This window comes from Canis lupus, chromosome 3 (genome assembly GCF_048164855.1).
Source record: "Canis lupus baileyi chromosome 3, mCanLup2.hap1, whole genome shotgun sequence".
Taxonomy (NCBI): domain Eukaryota; kingdom Metazoa; phylum Chordata; class Mammalia; order Carnivora; family Canidae; genus Canis; species Canis lupus.
In genome coordinates, this window is record NC_132840.1 from 37,053,954 (window position 1) to 37,072,862 (window position 18,909).

General features: G+C 38.2%; 1 protein-coding gene across 23 annotated transcripts in view; it reads right to left on the reverse strand.

Annotated features, from left to right (window-relative positions):
• Positions 1-18,909, reverse strand: part of DAB1 (DAB adaptor protein 1) — a 1,169,270-nt gene that overhangs the window by 576,920 nt on the left and 573,441 nt on the right. For 21 of the 23 annotated variants that reach the window (XM_072820404.1, XM_072820400.1, XM_072820397.1 and 18 more), the window contains one exon: positions 8,271-8,344. The gene's annotated coding sequence lies outside the window, so the exon portion shown is untranslated. Of the gene's footprint in view, positions 1-8,270; positions 8,345-16,816; positions 16,930-18,909 lie in introns of those variants that run through there. The other 2 variants (XM_072820413.1, XM_072820414.1) reach the window with 1 other exon arrangement.

Here is an 18,909-nt window from a genome sequence, read left to right on the forward strand (position 1 = left end):
TTGAACCTAATTTATAAGCCATCTGGAAGCATTACCTTCAATGGGAAGCCCAGAACTAGTGTCCCCAGCTAAGAGACGCTGATAAATAAAGACACCAGCATTTCAGTAACATTAAAGCTGTGTGTTAAACACAGAAAGGTGAAGAATCTAGGGGCACAGAAGCTCTGGATGGTCTTTTTATTTCCCCTGGTACTGTTCACAGGAAGATACACGCTTGGCCTCAACAAAATTGGCTGTCAAATAAAATTCCTATAGAAATTTCCTTTGAAAGAATCATATGGCAGCAAATTTAGACACTCTTATAATATTTGGTGCCTATATAGGTTAATCCTGGTTACTTGCATTCAAACGCACTCCTGGAATTAGTGAGCTTCACAAAGCTCTGAATGTGATCTTAATTTTCTCATTCCTAGAAAGGAAAATAATTTCTTCTAAGGTTGCTAGAGGGGTAAAACTCGCAAAGTGAGGCCTGAGGGTAGAGGTGGAATAAGTGGGGTGAGGTTAGTTCACTGCAGAGGAGCCAGCCAGCAGAGTTTGCTACTTTACCTAAGACTTGGTCTCATTCCCCTTCCTGACATTCTGACATTCTTACACTTTGGCTATGGTTTGGCTTCTCCATGGATGTATCCCAAAGTTTAGTGGTGTAACTCTCTCCCCAGTTCCCTCTCTGGGTGGTTCAGTCCATCCTGGATGATCTCTTAATTATACATGTATCAGGCACATTTGTCTACCATCTGTTCAGAACAGATCTTGTAATAGTCTATTTGCACCCAAATTTTTATTATTTTATCATCCTTCCTTTAAGTCTTAGCTCAGCAATTTACCAGCTGTAGGACTTTGAGTAAATTGCTTTGCCTCTCTGATCCTCATTATACTTATCTATAAATGGTGGTAACAATAGCTTACTTATATGTCTGGGGTGGGGTTTATCATCATTAGCATATCGGGGTTCTCAGTGATTATTTTTTAATTCTTAAAGTTAGATGCCAGAAGTAAAGATTTGGAAGAAAACCCCTCAAAAATCTATAAAACCATGGACCTGGCACCATAGAACATAAAGAGTAAGAGAAGAATGCAAACAGACAACACCATGTTAAGTGATTTAGTAAAGCATTTCCCTGTTCCCCAAAGGATACAGACATTCTACACAGGATTGTTGCTGGCCTTCTTCACCCATGGGAAACTGATTCTCTAACCCATAGGTGTCTACTCTGATGTAGCTTGTACCAAGAAGTGGGGGGCCTGAGTTGACCAGATGCCCTGGTGGACCTCATTATGTTTTCTTGTGTCACTCTGAAATAATAAGATCCCCTTCCACAGACCTCCCTCTATTCTAGTCCTTTGCTTAGCCTTCTTAGTCTGTGCTTATTATTATATCCACTCCCTCCCTCAAGCCCCGATCTTCTCTTATCACCCTCAGTGTCTTCTGGTTCAAATTCATTTTCTCCCCAACACTAAAAATAAGAATCCTCATGTTACAACTCCATCCGTTGCCTGGAGATAACATTCAGCTCTTCACACGCAGGCAGACCTCCTCCAGCTGTGCCAATTTAATCCTGTTCTGTTGCTTCGTTCATTTTGAATAGGATACCTCTGGCAGGTGAGGTGTTATGAACATCAACATGTTAAATCTTCAGTAAAGTAATTCTCCTGGGCATTTTTCCCCCATTTCATTTTGTCCAGGATGCTGTCATAATGTCTACTGACATTTCTAGACTTTCCCCTTGAGTTCCTTGGCAATTCATTAATACATGCACCTACCAACAAACATTTTCTTGAGGACCCACCATGTGCCAGTCATTGCAGTACAGTACTCATTTGATGCTCGTGAGAAGGCATGATGTAGGTGTGTGGTGAGTGTGTGTGTATGTGTGTGTGTGTGCATGCATGCAGTGCACACATGCAGTGAGGGGAGGGTAAGCCAACTACTTCTTCAACTTTGGCGGTTGTTCAATGATAAATGTGTGTAGGGGAGCAGAGTGAGGGTTGGCCACAAATGTGGCTTTGAGCTGTCACACACATCCTCCACATCTTTATCTGGCAGCCATATACCTGCCAATTACAGAGACTTTTCTAACCAGGTTTGTGAACTCATAATTATTTGCCTATGCCACACTTAAGAATAGGATGTTCCCAGAGTCATCTATCCTACTCAGATGGAAGGCCACCTCCACCAGAGAGGACAGAGGGGCTCTTTCTTTGAATGGAAATCTATGTAATCCACCCATAACAGTTTCATTTGTATATTTTTTATTTCAAGGGACGTAATTCCTTTTAAAACTCCCTTCATTATAACTTTGAGTTCCTTTTTGCAGTCATCTCAATAATAGGCTCTTCTATCATGTTCTACATTTTGCATCTGATTTTTATTCGTTTTAAACTCGGGTTCAAATAAGAGAATTTTTAGTCATTCTTTCATATTTAAGTGTTTTGCCCTTTTGGGTCAGCTCTGTAATACTATAAGTGATTTTGATATATATGTTCATCTTATAAGGAACCACCGTTCATTCAATTTCTTCAACCTAAATCTTTGAGAAACAATTTAGGTAAAAAGTTACTATGGTAGACCCTGAAGAGTATAAGAATTTAGGTTATAGCTGTTTCAAAGTATTGATTTTCATTAAAAAATAAGAGTCCCCTGATTTGCTACTCTCTTGTGAATTCTAAGGTTCAACATCTGATAATAATTGGCATTTCCCTAACCTAGGTGTGAGCTAATCTGAGACTGGGGAGACAGATATCAAGAACACAGGGCCTCAAACATCCAGAGCTGCTCAGGGATCACTGGACTCACACGGGGCCTGAGAATAAGAAGGTCAGCTATTAGTACACCTATGTTAAAGCTGGAGAAACTGAAGTCCTCAGAAGCTACTAGCAAGCAGATCCAGTCAGCCCTCTGTGGCGGCAGAAGACAAGCACAGGTCTTCAAATTCTAAATTCTGTGCTTCCCTCCACTCTTACTATATCACACTGTACCTTGTAAACATTCAGAATCAAGGTATTGTCTTCACAAGGCATGAGGAGGATGAAGATATCCAGATGGGGAAATGGAATGGCTAGGGGAAATGGAATGGCTAGGGGAGCCTCTCTAGTATGTTCATATTTATAGGGTTAATTTATGAAGGGTCTGATTCTGAAGCTTCAAAAGGTGAGAAACCAGAGGAAAAAAACTCCAGGGGGTGAGGTCACAACAGTGAGTTTATGCAAGCATTATGGGTTGAGAGGGGCAGAAGTCCTAGGGAGAAAGTGAGATATACCCTGGACTGAAAAACAACATTTCTGGCACATGGATTTAATTTCTCTTTTGCTATATCACAGAAAGAGGAATGGTGGCTGGGAGGTAGAACAGAAATGGGCTGCCTTATGGAGTGCAGAGTTCCCCATTATAAAAAGCTTATGAGCAACTGAATCAGGTGAGGATCAACCACAGAAGCAGAAACAAGCACTGGTAGATATACACACATACACAAACCCATATATAATCCTCCAGTGCTTTGTTCTATTCCTCTGCTCAATAAATTCTATATATAAAGGATATATACTTTATATATATATAAATATATATATTTATAATACTACATATATGCAAAATAAACATATATGTTTATATATATGTTATATATATATACATATATATTATATATGTATAATAAACATATATGTGGTATTTATTTATTTATTTTTTGTGGTATTTATTTAATAGAGTAATTTGACCTTAAGCAGTTGTGGAAACTGGTTAAACAGTCTGTATGTCTGTTAATCATGACTGCTGCTGGAGTTTGAAGCCCACTGGGTGGGCGATTAGGAAGGAAAGATGGATATAAATAATGGGGAGAATCAGGAGCAGCCTGGAACCCATACGCATGCACCGAAAGAACTTTCATGGAAACTAACTGTGACCTTGGCTTTCACTGCTTCCCAGCTTGCCCATGTGGATGACCTGCTGTAGCAGGCGCCTTTTCTCAAGTAGCTAAACACACATATCTGGATGAAGAGTTGGAGAAGCTGGACGAGCATCCAGGAAAAGGGAAAGTAGTCACGGGCCCAGATGCTGCTTCTTGCCAATCAGGTGAGTCAGCAGATCGGCAACAACATGTGAGCTGTAGAGTGGCTGCAGCTTCCCTTCTATCCTCCAATCTCCCAAGTCTCCCCCATGTTCCACTCTCACTGGAAACATAAAGGAAATTGAATTCTGAGTAGGGTAATTCAATCCAGCCACACCGGCATACTCTCTGGAAGAAATATTGTATCTGGGGCAGGGTTGACTTAGATGCTCTCCAGATGCCCAGCCAAAATTCAGGGAGCCCAACATGCCTTCTGACTGTTTGGCACCCAGGTGACTGTCTGGCCAGGGAAGACTTTTGTGAACCCACACATTTAGCTTCTTTTAATGCCTTCATCACCAGGAATTTCCATTTTCTAAGCCCATTCAAAGAGTAGGAGAGTGTCTTTCTAGCATCTCCCTCTCTTATTGCCAAAGATCAACACATCTGCCTATTACATTTCAAGGATTTATAATAGCATATATTATAAGCAACAACAGCTAACATTCAATGACAATATATAATGTGCTACACTCTTTTATATACACTCTTTAATTAACTTCTTACAACAATCCCATATGAAAAGTATTATTGATACCTTAATTTTACTAATGTGAAAATTCAACTTTAAAGAAATTGATTTGCTCAATATTAGACAACTATTATGTGTTGAAGTAGAGATTCCAATCTAAGACATTCAGCTTTGGAAAGCAACACCACCACCATTAAAAATACCAGATACAGGGATCCCTGGGTGGTGCAGCGGTTTGGCGCCTGCCTTTGGCCCAGGGCGTGATCCTGGAGACCTGGGATCGAGTCCCACATCGGGCTCCTGGTGCATGGAGCCTGCTTCTCCCTCTGCCTGTGTCTCCGCCTCTCTCTCTCTCTCTGTGACTATCATAAATAAATAAAAATTAAAAAAAAAATACCAGATACAGAAAGCTGCCATGTGGTGAAGAACAAGTTTTTACAGTTGAACCTTCTGGTATCAAGAATCTCCTACATCCAACTAAGTTGAAGAATGTGTAATTTTATCCTTTGAAGAGGAACAGTAGAAGTGTAAACAGAATCTGAGAAAACAAAACTAATAAGGAGGCAAATAGGAGGCACCAAAGAGATGAATTCAAAAAGGAAAAAAAGAAAGGGAAGGAAGACTAGTGTGAAAAAATTTTCCTATCTTATTACTATCTCACTATGATGACATAATAACTAAATGAACTCAAATGGACACATTTAGTTAACATAGTAAGTGAAGAGCCAACAGCTCAGTTATGTCGATTGGTAGCCTTCAAGCAATTTAAAAAGGTACATGGCATTAAAGCTCCAAAAAACACCAAGGGATGGGGACAGTGGTTTTAGCAATTATTTAGAATTGGGTCCCTGGGAATGCCTTCTGTGCATGCTCAGGATAGGTCACTACAGGGCTGGCTAATGAGAATAGGCAGGCAATCCTTCAAGACTATTTCCAGGAGACAATGATAGCACAGAAACCTTGGAAAATCACTGAGTGCACACTGGGATATAAAACTCTGGCTGCCATGGAAATGGAACAGGCCAAGTGTAGCTTCTAAACCAGCATCTGCAATGTGCAGCTGAGCAGCTCTGGTTCCATGTAGCTTGGACCAGCTGCTCTGTGCAATGCCCAGCCTCAAATTCCTGCTCACCCAGCACAGTACTGCTCATCCTCTGATGCACCCTTTCCCTCAGTACCATCCCCAGCATTGCTCTTCTGGGCTTATTTCTCTCCGGTCTATATGATCATTGTTTACCTCTCTGAGTTCCTTGAGCAGAAGGACTGACTGTAGCCTGCATTTTCTCATGTTTCTATTAATGACATTTCAAGTATCTCAAGAATGTTCTAGAGCTTAGTCACTGCACTATTCTCTCTTCACAGTACAAAACCTCCTGACTCTGTGGAAGCCCAGAATTCCTTCCTTTCCAAAGCCTCTCAGAGTTCTCTATTCTCTGTCTTCACTGACCCTGCCCTGGTTTATCTTCTCATCATCTCTTTCTAGGAATACAGGAATAATCTTCAAATATCTCTTCCACTACCTTCAAGGCATGAAATTTGTTTCTGCTTCAAAGGGACAGGACGTTCTTAAATTGAAGACATGGTACTGAGGACTGCTCCCAGAGATGAATATTGGGGTTCCATCTTCTTCCAAAGCTAAGCTTCACTTTTTTTTTTTAACACCATGTGAACAGTTTTTTTCCCAAAGCAGTGCTTCCTTCTTTGGCCTGTTGATTTACCTTTCCTATGTGAACAAGCCAGAAGAATACTGCTGAGCCCTTCAACTTTGACCCACATGGGAACACAGATCACTGGAGCAGCCCCAATGTTTAAAAAGCAAGACTTTTAAAACAACAAAACATACCAGTTGGTGATACGGTTACCATGCACTTATATATTTCCACCCTTCAAAGCTCTTTTGGATACACTGTCCTTAACAATCACAGAAGATGGATATTATTGTTCCCATTTTATAAATAATACAAGAGAGTCTTGGAGCATTATGATGGCTTGTGTGGTATCTCACAGCTGGTTAGTAACAGAGTTCAAGAATAAAACCTTAAATTCCCAGTCTAGGTAAGGCACACATGTGAGAAAGCTTTTTACTCCATTATTCTGGGTGTTTACTGATTTTAAACTTTTAAGTCATCACATATCTATATATTTTAAACCTTTGTCTATAGGCAGAATGCATTAGAGAGATTTATTAGACAGGCAATCTGGAAAAGATGACTGTTTTCAGAAGCTACTGCTCCCCAGTCCTCCTTAGGTGGAAAACCTTAATTTGTCTTTCCAAATACACTCCACCTCAGAGAATAGCTTTGTGGATGCAAAAGCAATAATAAAAGACCAAACTCAGTCCAGCTGCAAATGATCAGGCTCTTCTCTCCATTGTGGTAAATTATAGGCTTCTCTCAGGTCCTCAGTTGCTTATATGCCTGGTGAGCTGGTCTGAATAACCTGGCCAGCTACAGGGGAGAGTGTTAGCCCCAGCCCAACCCCCCATTTCTCATTTAACTCTACTCATTAGAGGAGGCTGGGGTGCAAGCCAGGTTAACATGTCAATAAGTCACCAAGGAAATGCAAAAATTGACAGCTGAGGAATCCCAGCTCCCAGCCTTCTCCACTACACAAACCCTCACAAAACAGGTTTCTCAGCCTCCTTGCCAGGTCACTTAAATGAGTAGTGACATTTGAGTCCCTGAGAGTAATTAATTTCCTCTGTCTCCAATAGCACCTCATATTTTTAATGAATTTTTACAAGTCTCAGATCCTCCAGCTTCCAGCTCCCTTCCCAGTCCCGTTGTTCCCCAAGGTCCCATAACGAATAGCTCCCACTCCTATTTGCCTTGCAAACTCATATAGACTGGAAATGATAAATACATTATCTGGGCTTTTTAACGGACCATTGTTTAATTTTCTATGCTTGTCTGGTTGGGGAAGAGATGAATATTACCTTGTGGAGAATAAGATTTCTGTTCCATTTAAGGGGGGGTTAGGGGTAATCTATGGCAGGAAAGCAACACTCTGTTCATCCTAATAGGCAGTGCTAATTAAAAGTGTTCAGAAGGGACATCCATCTACCAGTCTGTGATTCATTCAGCATTATCCCTGGTAAACAAGAAATAGATACTGCAATGAATGCTTCTAATTTGTCAAAAGAATAGGCATTTTCAATTGTGCCTTCTTCGCATCCTGTATGAAGTACAGATTTCAGTGTCGCCATCATTTAAAAGTTTAGGACCTCAAAATAATAGTACTTGCTCTTAAGCTTGTAAATCTCCAAGTCTGTTTTCTATATAGAAACATTTATCTTACATATGGCTTGACTTTAGTTTCAACAATTGAGAATTGTTCTTTCTGTTGGTAATATATTTAAAGCGGAAGGCATTTGAGGAGAGCTAATATAGTTGTGTTTAAAATCAAACCAATTTGAGACCACATACTAGGAGAGGCTAAAATCCAGTCAGGAAAACTTAAAACTCCTAATGATGCTTAAAGAAAAGGAGAAAGGGAATTTCTCACCACAGAGTAGACAGAAAAGCTGCCCCAAGCAGCTATTCCCGAAGGCTCCATGAACCCTCTAAGGTGTTTTAAGAAGGAACACAAAACATAAAAGCCATCACTTGAAGAGGACTCAGAGACATCTGTGAGTCATTTTTGAAGAGAGGAAGATTTTCCTAATACCAGCAAGTCAACCAGCCTCAAATATTTACCTTTGTGTTGTGCAAAAGAGTCGCTTAATCATGAAGACTTAGAGCCAGGGTTCACCACCATGTCTTGCTGGATGCTGAAAACAAATAAAATAAGATGTTTAAAAAAGTAAACAATTATTTATTGGTCTTGTTTTTATTCCCTCTCTTTCGCTAAAGAAATATTTACTAATTTCCTACCATATATCAGGCACTGGAAATACAGTAGTGTATAAAACAAAACCACCACCACCACCAAAAAAAAATCAACAAAGACAGTCCATTTTAAGTACTCCGCTAGAGAGGGTACACAATGCCTCTAAGGTAGGAGGGATCAGGATATGTGTGTGTGTGTGTGTGTGTGTGTGTGGTTATCTCTTCCTCACAAACATGTGTACACATTCACATGCATATCTACACATACACAGAAGTGTGTAGGAATTTTTAAAGAACTTCTCCAATTTGTAATTCATCTGACTTTCTTAGAGGCTTTAGCTCTTGCCTTGAGATCATTAAAGAAGAGGGCACTGGAGAAAATGTCAAGAGTCTTAAAAGTGATCATCTGTAATTCACCTTCAGGACTCCTTTTCAAGGAAACAATCACGAATTCAGGCCAATATTTATGCACACAATGTTATTTGTAAGAGAGAAACAACCGATAAAGGAATGATAAAATGAATGTTAGTATTTCTACATGGAAAAATATTATGCACATACAAAAATAATCTTAAAAAATTTTAGGATTGAGAAAATATGTGTAATATAGTAAAATTATAAAATTTGAGCTCATCCATGTAGAAGTTGGTCTTAAAAAATATACCAACTGTTAACAGTGGCTCTCGATAGCATGATTATAGGTTATTTTTCTCTTGTCCTTTTACTTTCCAAGTTTTCTACAAAGATGATGTATTATTTTCTAGACAGTAAATAAACATACTAAATAGAAGTTTGAGGTGCAACATCGCCATTTCTGTGTCACTTCTCCTGCATCCCCCTATTAAATGGGAGACTCTATGCTCTCCAGCATCAATTCCAATCTGCAGGTAACACTGCCCTGGGATTGTCTATTTCCATCTCTGCCTCTCTCTAGTATTATTAACCCTTATTTCCTGGAAACATAGTCCAGAGACAAGTTCATGGTCACCACTCAATGTTTGCTGCATAAAAGAGCGAGTAAGTGAATGAATGAAGACTTAATAAATGGAACTATCTCAATGAAAATTACATTAAAAAATGTTCATTCAAAATAATTGGTGACAATAAAAATTAAGTTTCATCTGGATTCACAGAAGATAAAAGAAGTTGGAAAGCAGAGAGATAACCATTTTTCAGGGAAGACAGTGAAACTGAAAAAAAAAAAAAAAGTAAAAGAGCCTATGGTTAAAAAGAGAAAGAGAGAGGGAGAGAGACTCAACATAATGGAATATCACAGCCTACTGAACTTCCAATATATTCCAAGACCAAGAATCTGCTTAAGGCAGGAATATTTATCTAGCAATAACATCCCATTATGGCAACTCCATTATTTTACATGTTTAGACTTACATATACATACACTAAGTAGATATTTGTTATTAGTTTTAATCAGCAATGGATGGTTGACTTCCTACTAAAAGAAAACAAAAGCTAAAGGATAGATCATTGTAATGTTTTATATGGATTCAATTTAGTTTATTCATAAAACTAGTGAAATAGACTCAGGATATTAAGTTACAGTTATATTTTTCTGGGGGTAGGTCTGGTTTGAATCTCATCTCTTTTAAAAAGAGATAGAAAATCTTGGGCAAGTTATTTGACCTCTGTCAGGCTCAGTTTTCTTACTTACATAAAATAGTATAATAATAATACCAACCTCATAGGGTTATTGTAGGAAACAATTAAAATGAGAGACAGCATAGCATTCAAAATAGACTTCAAGCTCAGGATGCCTGGGTGGCTTAGCCATTGAGCCTCTCTCTCCCTTTGGCTTGAGGTGTGATCCTGGAGTTCCATGATTGAGTCCCATATCAGGCTTCCTGCAGGGAGCCTGCTTCTCCCTCTGCCTAGGTCCCTGCCTCTCTCTGTGTATTTCTCATGAATAAAGGAATTTGAAAAAAATAGACTTCAAACTCATGCTTGTTTACATCAGAACCTGGAGCTCTTAACATATACCAGTCTTCCATTTTATTATGTGCCTTGTAGTATGTTGAACACTATGCAAATCTGATCTCATTTCATCCTCAGAATGGTTGTCATGAGGAGGCACTATTTTTTCACTTTATAATAATTTTTATTTCTGTAGTGTTGGTAGTACTGTCCCCTCTTTCTTTCTGATTTTAGTTGATTTTTCTCCTTTTTCTTAATCGATCTAGCTAAAAGTTTACAAGTTTTGTTGATCCTTTTGAAGGACAACTCTTGGTTTTGTCGATTTCCTCTATTTTTTTAAAAAAATTTTAATTCAATTAGCCAACATATTGTACACCACTAGCTTCAGATGTAGAGCTCAATAAATTTATCAGTTACATATAACACCCAGTGCTCATCACATCATGTGCCTTCTTTAACTCCCATCACCCAATTACCCCACCACCCACCCCCTCCAACAACCCTCAGTTTGTGTCCTATAGTTAAGAATCTCTCTCATGGTTTGTCTCCCTCTCTGGGAAGATTTCCTCTATTTTAAAAAAATCCATTTTATTTCATTTCTCCACTTTGAAGATGAGAAAACTGATACCCAATTTTAAATAGTTATTAAGTGTCTGAGTCAAGATTCAAACCTTGAATGTCAGGTTCCAAAACCTAATCTCATTAAGTGTTTAAAAAAGAAGTTACTGAATTTGGGTTTGCATCCAGTCATGATTAACAACAAAATTCAGTTTACAATTTTGCTATGTCACGCCGTATTATTTGATATGCTATGGCTTGAACTTTATTCCCTTGCCAGTCACACTTAAGTACTCTCCTATTTCTTTTCTTATTAAATATTTCAAGCATGAAGTTGAGTATAGACATAATTATAACCAAAACTTATGTACTGCCACCCAGCCTGGTCACATATTACCATTCTGTCATGTTTGCTTCAGATATTTCCTTTTAAAAAGAAACATTATAAATATAAGCAAAATTACCCTATGAATTCCTTCCTATTTCCACAAAAATAACTATACCCTCAAATTTCCATGCATGTTTTTCTGCTTCTACTACATGCTTGCATCCACAAAAACCATATAGCAATGTTTTCATATGTTTTAAAACTTTGTTTAAATGATTTTCCACTGTAGGCATCCATCTGAAGCTTGCTTATTTTCTTAAATATGTTTTAAAGATTTAGCCACTTTGATAGTGGATTAAATTCTTTCATTTTAACATTTAGATAATATTTTATTATATGTTATGTTCTGATTAGTCATTCGTATGGATTAACATTTGGGCTGTTTTCAAACTGCAAAAAGAAGTAATGCTGCAGTGGACACTGTCACACTCCTTGGATACATATGTGTGAGATCTCTCTGTGGTCTATGCATCTTCAAAGTTATTAGATGTAACACGTGGCTCTACCAAGTGTCAGTTGTAATTCATACTGATCCAGCATGAGTTAATTGTATCACCAACATTTGGTATTGCCACACTTTAAAATGTTTCCAAAATGATGGATGTAAAATATCTTATATTTTGGCATGGATTTCTCTAATTACTAGTGAGATTGAACATTTTTTTATTATTTTTATTTTATACGTTTTTTTCTATTAGGTTTCTTCTGCTGCTTTTATATATGTCCATGTTTTTCTGTTGTTACAGGAGGTCGGCAATATATCCTAAGCAGATAGGAAAGCAGGGTGCCTAGTGTGTCATATGGTCATATGTGTCATGGAAAAAGCAGAAGCAGAGGGAGTACTGAAGAGGGCTGAGGTGGGACCTCAAGTTCAAATAAGGTAGTCAGGAATGACCTTACCTGGCAGGTGATATTTATCTAAGTCATAAAATTGATGTGGGCAAAAGCCATGGAAAGAAATAGCAAAATGGTAAGATGGTAATATTCAATCAAAATATGTAGTGATACCTTGGGATGTGTTATAACTACCTTCTATACTAATCTGCATGCTTTGGATGCAACTTTTTTTTTTTTTTTTTGGATGCAACTCTTTTGCAGTTGCATATGTTCCAACTATTTTTCCTGGTCCAATGCTTGTCTTTTTATTTTGTTTAAAATAAAACTCTTTTTAGATTTATTTAAAAAAGATTTTATTTACTTATTCATGAGAGACACAGGGAGGTAGAGACAGAGGCAGAGGGAGAAGTAAGCTCCCTCTGGGGAGTCTGATGCAGGACTCGGGATAATGCCCTGAGCCAAAGGCAGATGCTCAACCTCTGAGCCACCGAGGCGCCCATAAAATAAAACTTAAAAATTTTTTAATGTAAAGAACTATATCAGTACTTCCCTTTAAGGTAGGTGTTTTTTGCTTGGTTTGCTTTCCTTTGCTTTGCTTTTATTCAGTATATCCTTTCCTACCCCTCCGTCATAAAGACATTCTTCTATAGTTTCTTTAAAAATTTTTAAAGTTATGCTTCTTAAATTTAAGTCACCTGGAATTGATATTCTTTATATGGTATCAGGTTAGGACTCAGTACATTTTCTGTATATTTCTGCATGATCCTTGTACCATTTATATCTCAGTCTATCACGTACAGTCTACACGTAGTCAGCATAGGGTATTTTGGGGTCTAGATCTTATTCCATTAGTCTAGTTTTCTAGTTCTGTGCAAATACCTGTACTACCTTAATTAATATAATTTTATCTTAAGTTTTCACAGTTGATAGGGCCTATCCATCTGTCCACCTGCCCACCTACCCATATATACATACATCTTTCTATCCACCATTATTATTCACAAATATTTTCTGAGACCCTAATTATGCCAAGTACTGCTTTTATCACTGGAGATTTAATAACAGACTAAACAGATATTTCTGCCCTCATGAGCTTACATTCCAGGGAATGGAGGCAGACACTAAACTAAACAAATCAATTAAATATGCCATGGTTATAAGAGCCATGAAGATACACAAAGTAGAAAAACATCATCCAGCATGTGTTAACACCTGATTTAATATATAAACTGAAAAAATCTAATGGAATAACAACAACAAAACCACTTATTTTAAATATACACCAGACATCTAGAGTTTGCAGGAAAAAAATTAAATACTCATGCTTAGATCTATCAATAGTTTATAACTTTTGGTGAAGAATCTCTACTCCTGACAGATGCTATATAAAATTGCAACCTGTCCTTGCCAGGCTGTGACTACACAGGAAAGTCTAAAGTCTATTTTAGTCACCTAGAAAGAGAGGTGTGGGCACACATGCCCACACCTTCTGTTTGATCCTTGACCAGTGACACAGGTCTTGGGTCAGAAAGAGACTGCAGTTTGTCAGCTGGACATTATGGGAGCTTGGAAAATTTTCTGCTTTTGGAGACCTGGGAATAAGCCTAGAGCTCCCAAACACAACTCCCAGAAAAATAGAATTTTTTTACAAGCTGTCTGTACGTGCTCTACAGTTAAAACAGAATATGCACTACCTCTGCTACCTTCCTCAATTCCTAGAGTAAATGAGCCAATAGATAGTTGCTTTTTCAAGTTTATTTGTTTTTTTTTTTAACAATTTTTCTATCTTTAATAGTAATATCACGACTCTGTATGAAACTTATTATGTTTTCTTATCAACACAATCCGCCCTGTGTGACTCTGGGCAAGTTATTTCACCTTTCTGAACTTGATATTTCTCACTGTAAAATGGGATAAGAATACCTAATTGCAGGCTTGTTGTGACCCTTAAGCACTATATTGAAAGACCTTAGTAGAGTGGCTGCTATGTGGTAGGTATGGAATAATGGTAGGCCTTATCATTAGAATTGTTATACAAATAATTCTAGGTATTTGCCAAAGATCTCTAAGACACTCCCATGACCTGGAATCTGCATGGGTCTAGAATCCAGGCTCTCTGAGCATATAGAAGGTAAATACATAAATTAGGAGCACAAGTCCCAGTTCCCGCCCCAGCACTTTATCATCACCAACACATGAGAACTACTTATGTCCCAATAAGAGCTGTCATATGTAAAGCGCATCAACAAGTTAGTGTTACCTCATTTGTACACTCCCCAAAAACTCTACAGCTAGTTGGATAGGGAAGTAGCAGAGACAAGGTATACACTAATTATATCTAGGTTGAATACACCCGGGTTTGCTAATTTGTATACAGCCAATCATAGCAAAGGTAACTCCTCTAGGGGAGCCACTCACAGTAAAGGAGTTCTCACTACAGAGTGAGAGAATCCTAAGCTTGCCTAGCTCCCACTGCAGGGTCCCACTGACCCTCTTCTCTCCTAATGTTCCAGCCTCTACAGGTCTAGAAATTGCTCTGACAAGAACTCTCATGCTAGATGCAGTCCACAGTGATACTGTAGTGGCAGCCAGGACAATGGCAGCATCCATACCCACAAGGCAACTAGTGGGCAAGCAGAGATACCACATAAGGGTTTAAGGTACTATATGACCTTTTACCTCTACTCCAAATGAGTATGCTTCTGTGTGTGCATGTGGTATAATTAAGCATTAATAAGAAGGAAGGTTTAGTCAAGAGAGGTTAAATACTTTCATGTTGGATGCTTCTTTGCTATACTGAGTAATTCTATAAAAAATATAAATATTTAAAGAGGTTATTTCCGGTTGAGTTCTGCTTATTACATCAAAGACAGAAGAGGAAAACAGTTCATAGGTCGTTGGCCCTTAGCAGCTCTGACAGATTGATTCACTTATTCATTTGTTCGTCTATCCATTCATTCTTTCATTCAACAAATGTTTACTGAACTGTGTTATATTCCAGACATGGTTGTAAGCCTTGGTGATATAATGGTGTTAACAGTCAAATGGGGACAGGAAAGAAAATAATGACAAGACTATGATTAATTCTCAGATGAGAAAGTATTGGCTGTTAAGAGGGCATAGATGAGGGCCGTCTGAGAAGGAAGTCCATGTACTTCACATTAAAGCCAGTTAAAAAACCAAACCAAGCCAACCCAAACAAAACAAAAAAAAACCTCCCCCAAAAAACCTTTGGTAATACATTGTCCAATTTTTCCAATGACTGAATCTTCTGGTATCCCTCCCACCCCTGCTCCCGCATCTAGCAATGTCAATCTTCCTGTCCTACTCCTTGCTTTATTCTTGGTCTTGATGGACTAGGGGCCTGAGAATGACTTTCAACACTTCTATATACATATATACATATATACATTGCTTTCCCTTATTCTCTGGAAATTCACATTCTGGGCAGTTCAGGTAATTCACTGGCTTAGTTCTCTGGGAGGCCTACTGAATCAGCCTGTCTCTTGAATAAATTCTGGGGAGGCTCCTGGGTGCAAGTTCCCTTGCCCTCTTACCTGACATCTCTGGATGCCTCCGGAGACACCAGTACCTAGCATGGGGCTGACTGCTATGTGTGTCTGACAGCTAAAATTAAGGGCAGCAGGGCAGAAAGTGTATGTGCTGACACCACAGTTCGACCAGCTTGCTCCGATGCTGTAAAACACCGTTGGCGGAGTGCACCAGTAAATTGTCCCACTAATTAGTTTATTATTTCATTTGAGAGATCAAATACATAAATAAAATTAATAAACCCTGCAAAATAAGTGCATCACTGGAAATAAAAGTATTTCTCAGGTCATTGCCTTAAACACAGACATTACATGCTAGAATAATGTTAACACAAGAAAGGCAAATCGTGCTGCCTTGCGGGCTAGAACGTACCAAAAGCAGCGGGAGGTTGGGGAAGGGGTAGGTGCTGAGCCTTGGGGCTGACCAGAAAACATGGATGGTGTTCTCTACTCTGGCATACCTACAGTTTAACCTTGACCAAGTCAACTTCCCCATTGACCCCCATTAATGAGCTTGTTTACTTGTGAGTAAAATAAAGGGGTTGGGCGGTTTCTGAGGTTTATTCTAGCTATGGCATTTTATGATTATGGGAATCAAATGAAAATCAGAACTGGGTTATTATGAACTTAGTCAATCAAGAATGCATAATGAGGGGCACGTGGGTGGCTCAGTGGATGAGCTTCTGCCTTCAGCTCAGGGCATGATCCTGGGATCCTAAGATTGGGTTTCTTATCCAGCTCCCTGCAGGGAGCCTGCTTCTCCCTCTGCCTGTGTCTCTGCCTCTCTCTCTCTCTCTCTCTCTCTCTCTGTGTGTGTCTCTCATGAATAAATACATAAAAAATCTTTTAAAAAATGTGTAGTGAAAATTAAATGAAATAAGAACCCATTGTAATATGGATTTGAGAACTCGGAGGGAACTTAGGTAACATATAACCTAGCATTCACCTTATAAACAAAGGGAGAAGGAGACCAAGTTTGCATTCTCTGAGGGCCTATTATAGACCCCCCCCCAAACAAAGCCCAACTATGCTAAGGATATTCACACATACCCCAAGAAACTTAAGCTCAGAGAATAAAATGTGGCTAAATCCACACAGAAAAAGACCAAAATGAGGTTTCCGACTCTCTAGATAAAAACATTTCCACCAACCTGTATTCAATTCCCCAGTCTCTTATTGGGATCTCAGGCCAGGTTGCTCACTGCCTAGCAGCTCCCTGGACTTATAAGAGATATCATGGATGATGGATGTTGTATGGTCATTATTGACCATTATACTGACATTCCAAATTCTGTTTTTCCTCTGCCAATGTTGTAACATCACCTTGCAATTTAGACTGCCATGTTTGATAGTGAATTTAGCCCTCCTAAGCATTTTAAGAAAATATCATTATATCTTAAAAGGCATATAAATAGACTCTCAGAGATAAGAAGGAACTTATTCAAAGCCCCATGTTAGTAAGAGGTCAAGATGGAATGCAAAGGATGTCTAAGCTCTCAGATCATCAACTTTCTCTACTAAACATCAGTAACCTGAACATTTATGACTCATTTTTTTCTGATCTCACTACACTGTACAATACCCTTTGATAATTACATATTTTAAATTATCTATGCTAACTAGAGTTGAATATCTTTCCCTCCCAATATTTTCTACCCAATATTTCCCTCCCAATATTCCTATTTATTTTCTATGGTTTTGAAAAACCAGAACCGATTATTCATTTTTGAATAAAAGGCATATTAAGACATATCTCAGAATATATAAACAACTGCTGCTAGGGTTAATTTATATTATTTTATAGTATGCATGTGATTAATCCTCATTAATATGAAATTCTCCTTTGTTGAGGTGCTATGTACAATTTTAAATGGCTAATTAAAATAAACAAGAATTGAGAGAGAGCAAAAGCTGAAACCAGAACTTGTGTGCAATTCTCAAAGGTCAATTTTTAATATAAATGTAAATGCAAGTGTAAGTTGATAAGATGGGGTGGAGGGAGAAGTAAAATCCGTGAAGTGTTAGAGTCCACGAAGAAGCAACACAGAGTAGCGAAAATTGTACTCCTCTGAAGTGAAAGAGTTATCAGTCCACAACTTCTGTGCGAATTAGAAGAAGCCCCTCAACCATTCTGAAGCTTAGTTTCCTCTTCCAAAAGATGAAGCTGTTCTGGGATTAAATGAAAAAATGGATGTCAGCAAGGGCTTGCTTGGTACATGTAAGCATTTGGTACATCTATTATTAGGCCCTGAGTCTCTGCCCCCACATCTTTAGCTGATCTGGAAAATATGGTTTTGTGAGAGCAAAGACAAGTTGATGGAGACAAAGCAAAAAGTTGATTTTTTTAAAACCAAAATTTCTCTGGCATATATAGGAAAGAAGCCATACATAATGCATTCAACCAACTCTAAGACTTAGAAATTGTGAGCTCTCTGCTCTGGAAATTGGGGTTCCTGGCACACTGTAGATATATTTATCTTTCTTTCCCAATACATGCATAGCTAGGTAAATTGCTCCTTTTAAATTATTTCAAGTACTACACAAACATTTACAACTTTAAGCCAAAATAAATCTTTATGCCATAAACTTAAGACATAGGTTTGAAGAGCAATTTGGTAGTATATATAATAAAGCCTTAAAATTTGGTTAAGCCTATGACCCACTTTTAGAAACTCATCCTAAATAAATAATTATGGATATGTCTAAATATTTGGCTACAAAAATGTCCACATATCTTTACAACAGTGAAATATTAGAAATAAAGAGATTTGACAACAGTGATCTGAATAAATTCTGCTGTTTATGTTATGAAGCCATTAAAAAATAATGAAGAGTATTCATGCCATTAAAATAAATTTTTAACAATTTGTCTAAAAAAGTGACAGTAGAACATACAATATGAGATTACTTTTATAAACAATACTTAAGTGTATAAGCAAAAGACGAAAGAAAATGCCCCAAATGTTATGAATGGTCATCATAAGCTCGTGGGGGAATTTCATTTTCTTTGTCTTGCTTATTTATATTTCCTAAAATTTCTACCATAAATATATTTTTTTAAAGATTTTATTTATTCATGGAGAGACAGAGAGAGAGAGAGAGGGGGGCAGAGTCATAGGCAAAGGGAGAAGCAGGCTCCATGCAGGGAGTCCAATGTGGGACTCAATCCCAGGATTCCAGGATCATGCCCTGAGCTGAAGGCAGATGCTCAACTACTGAATCACCCAGGCATCCCTCTATCATA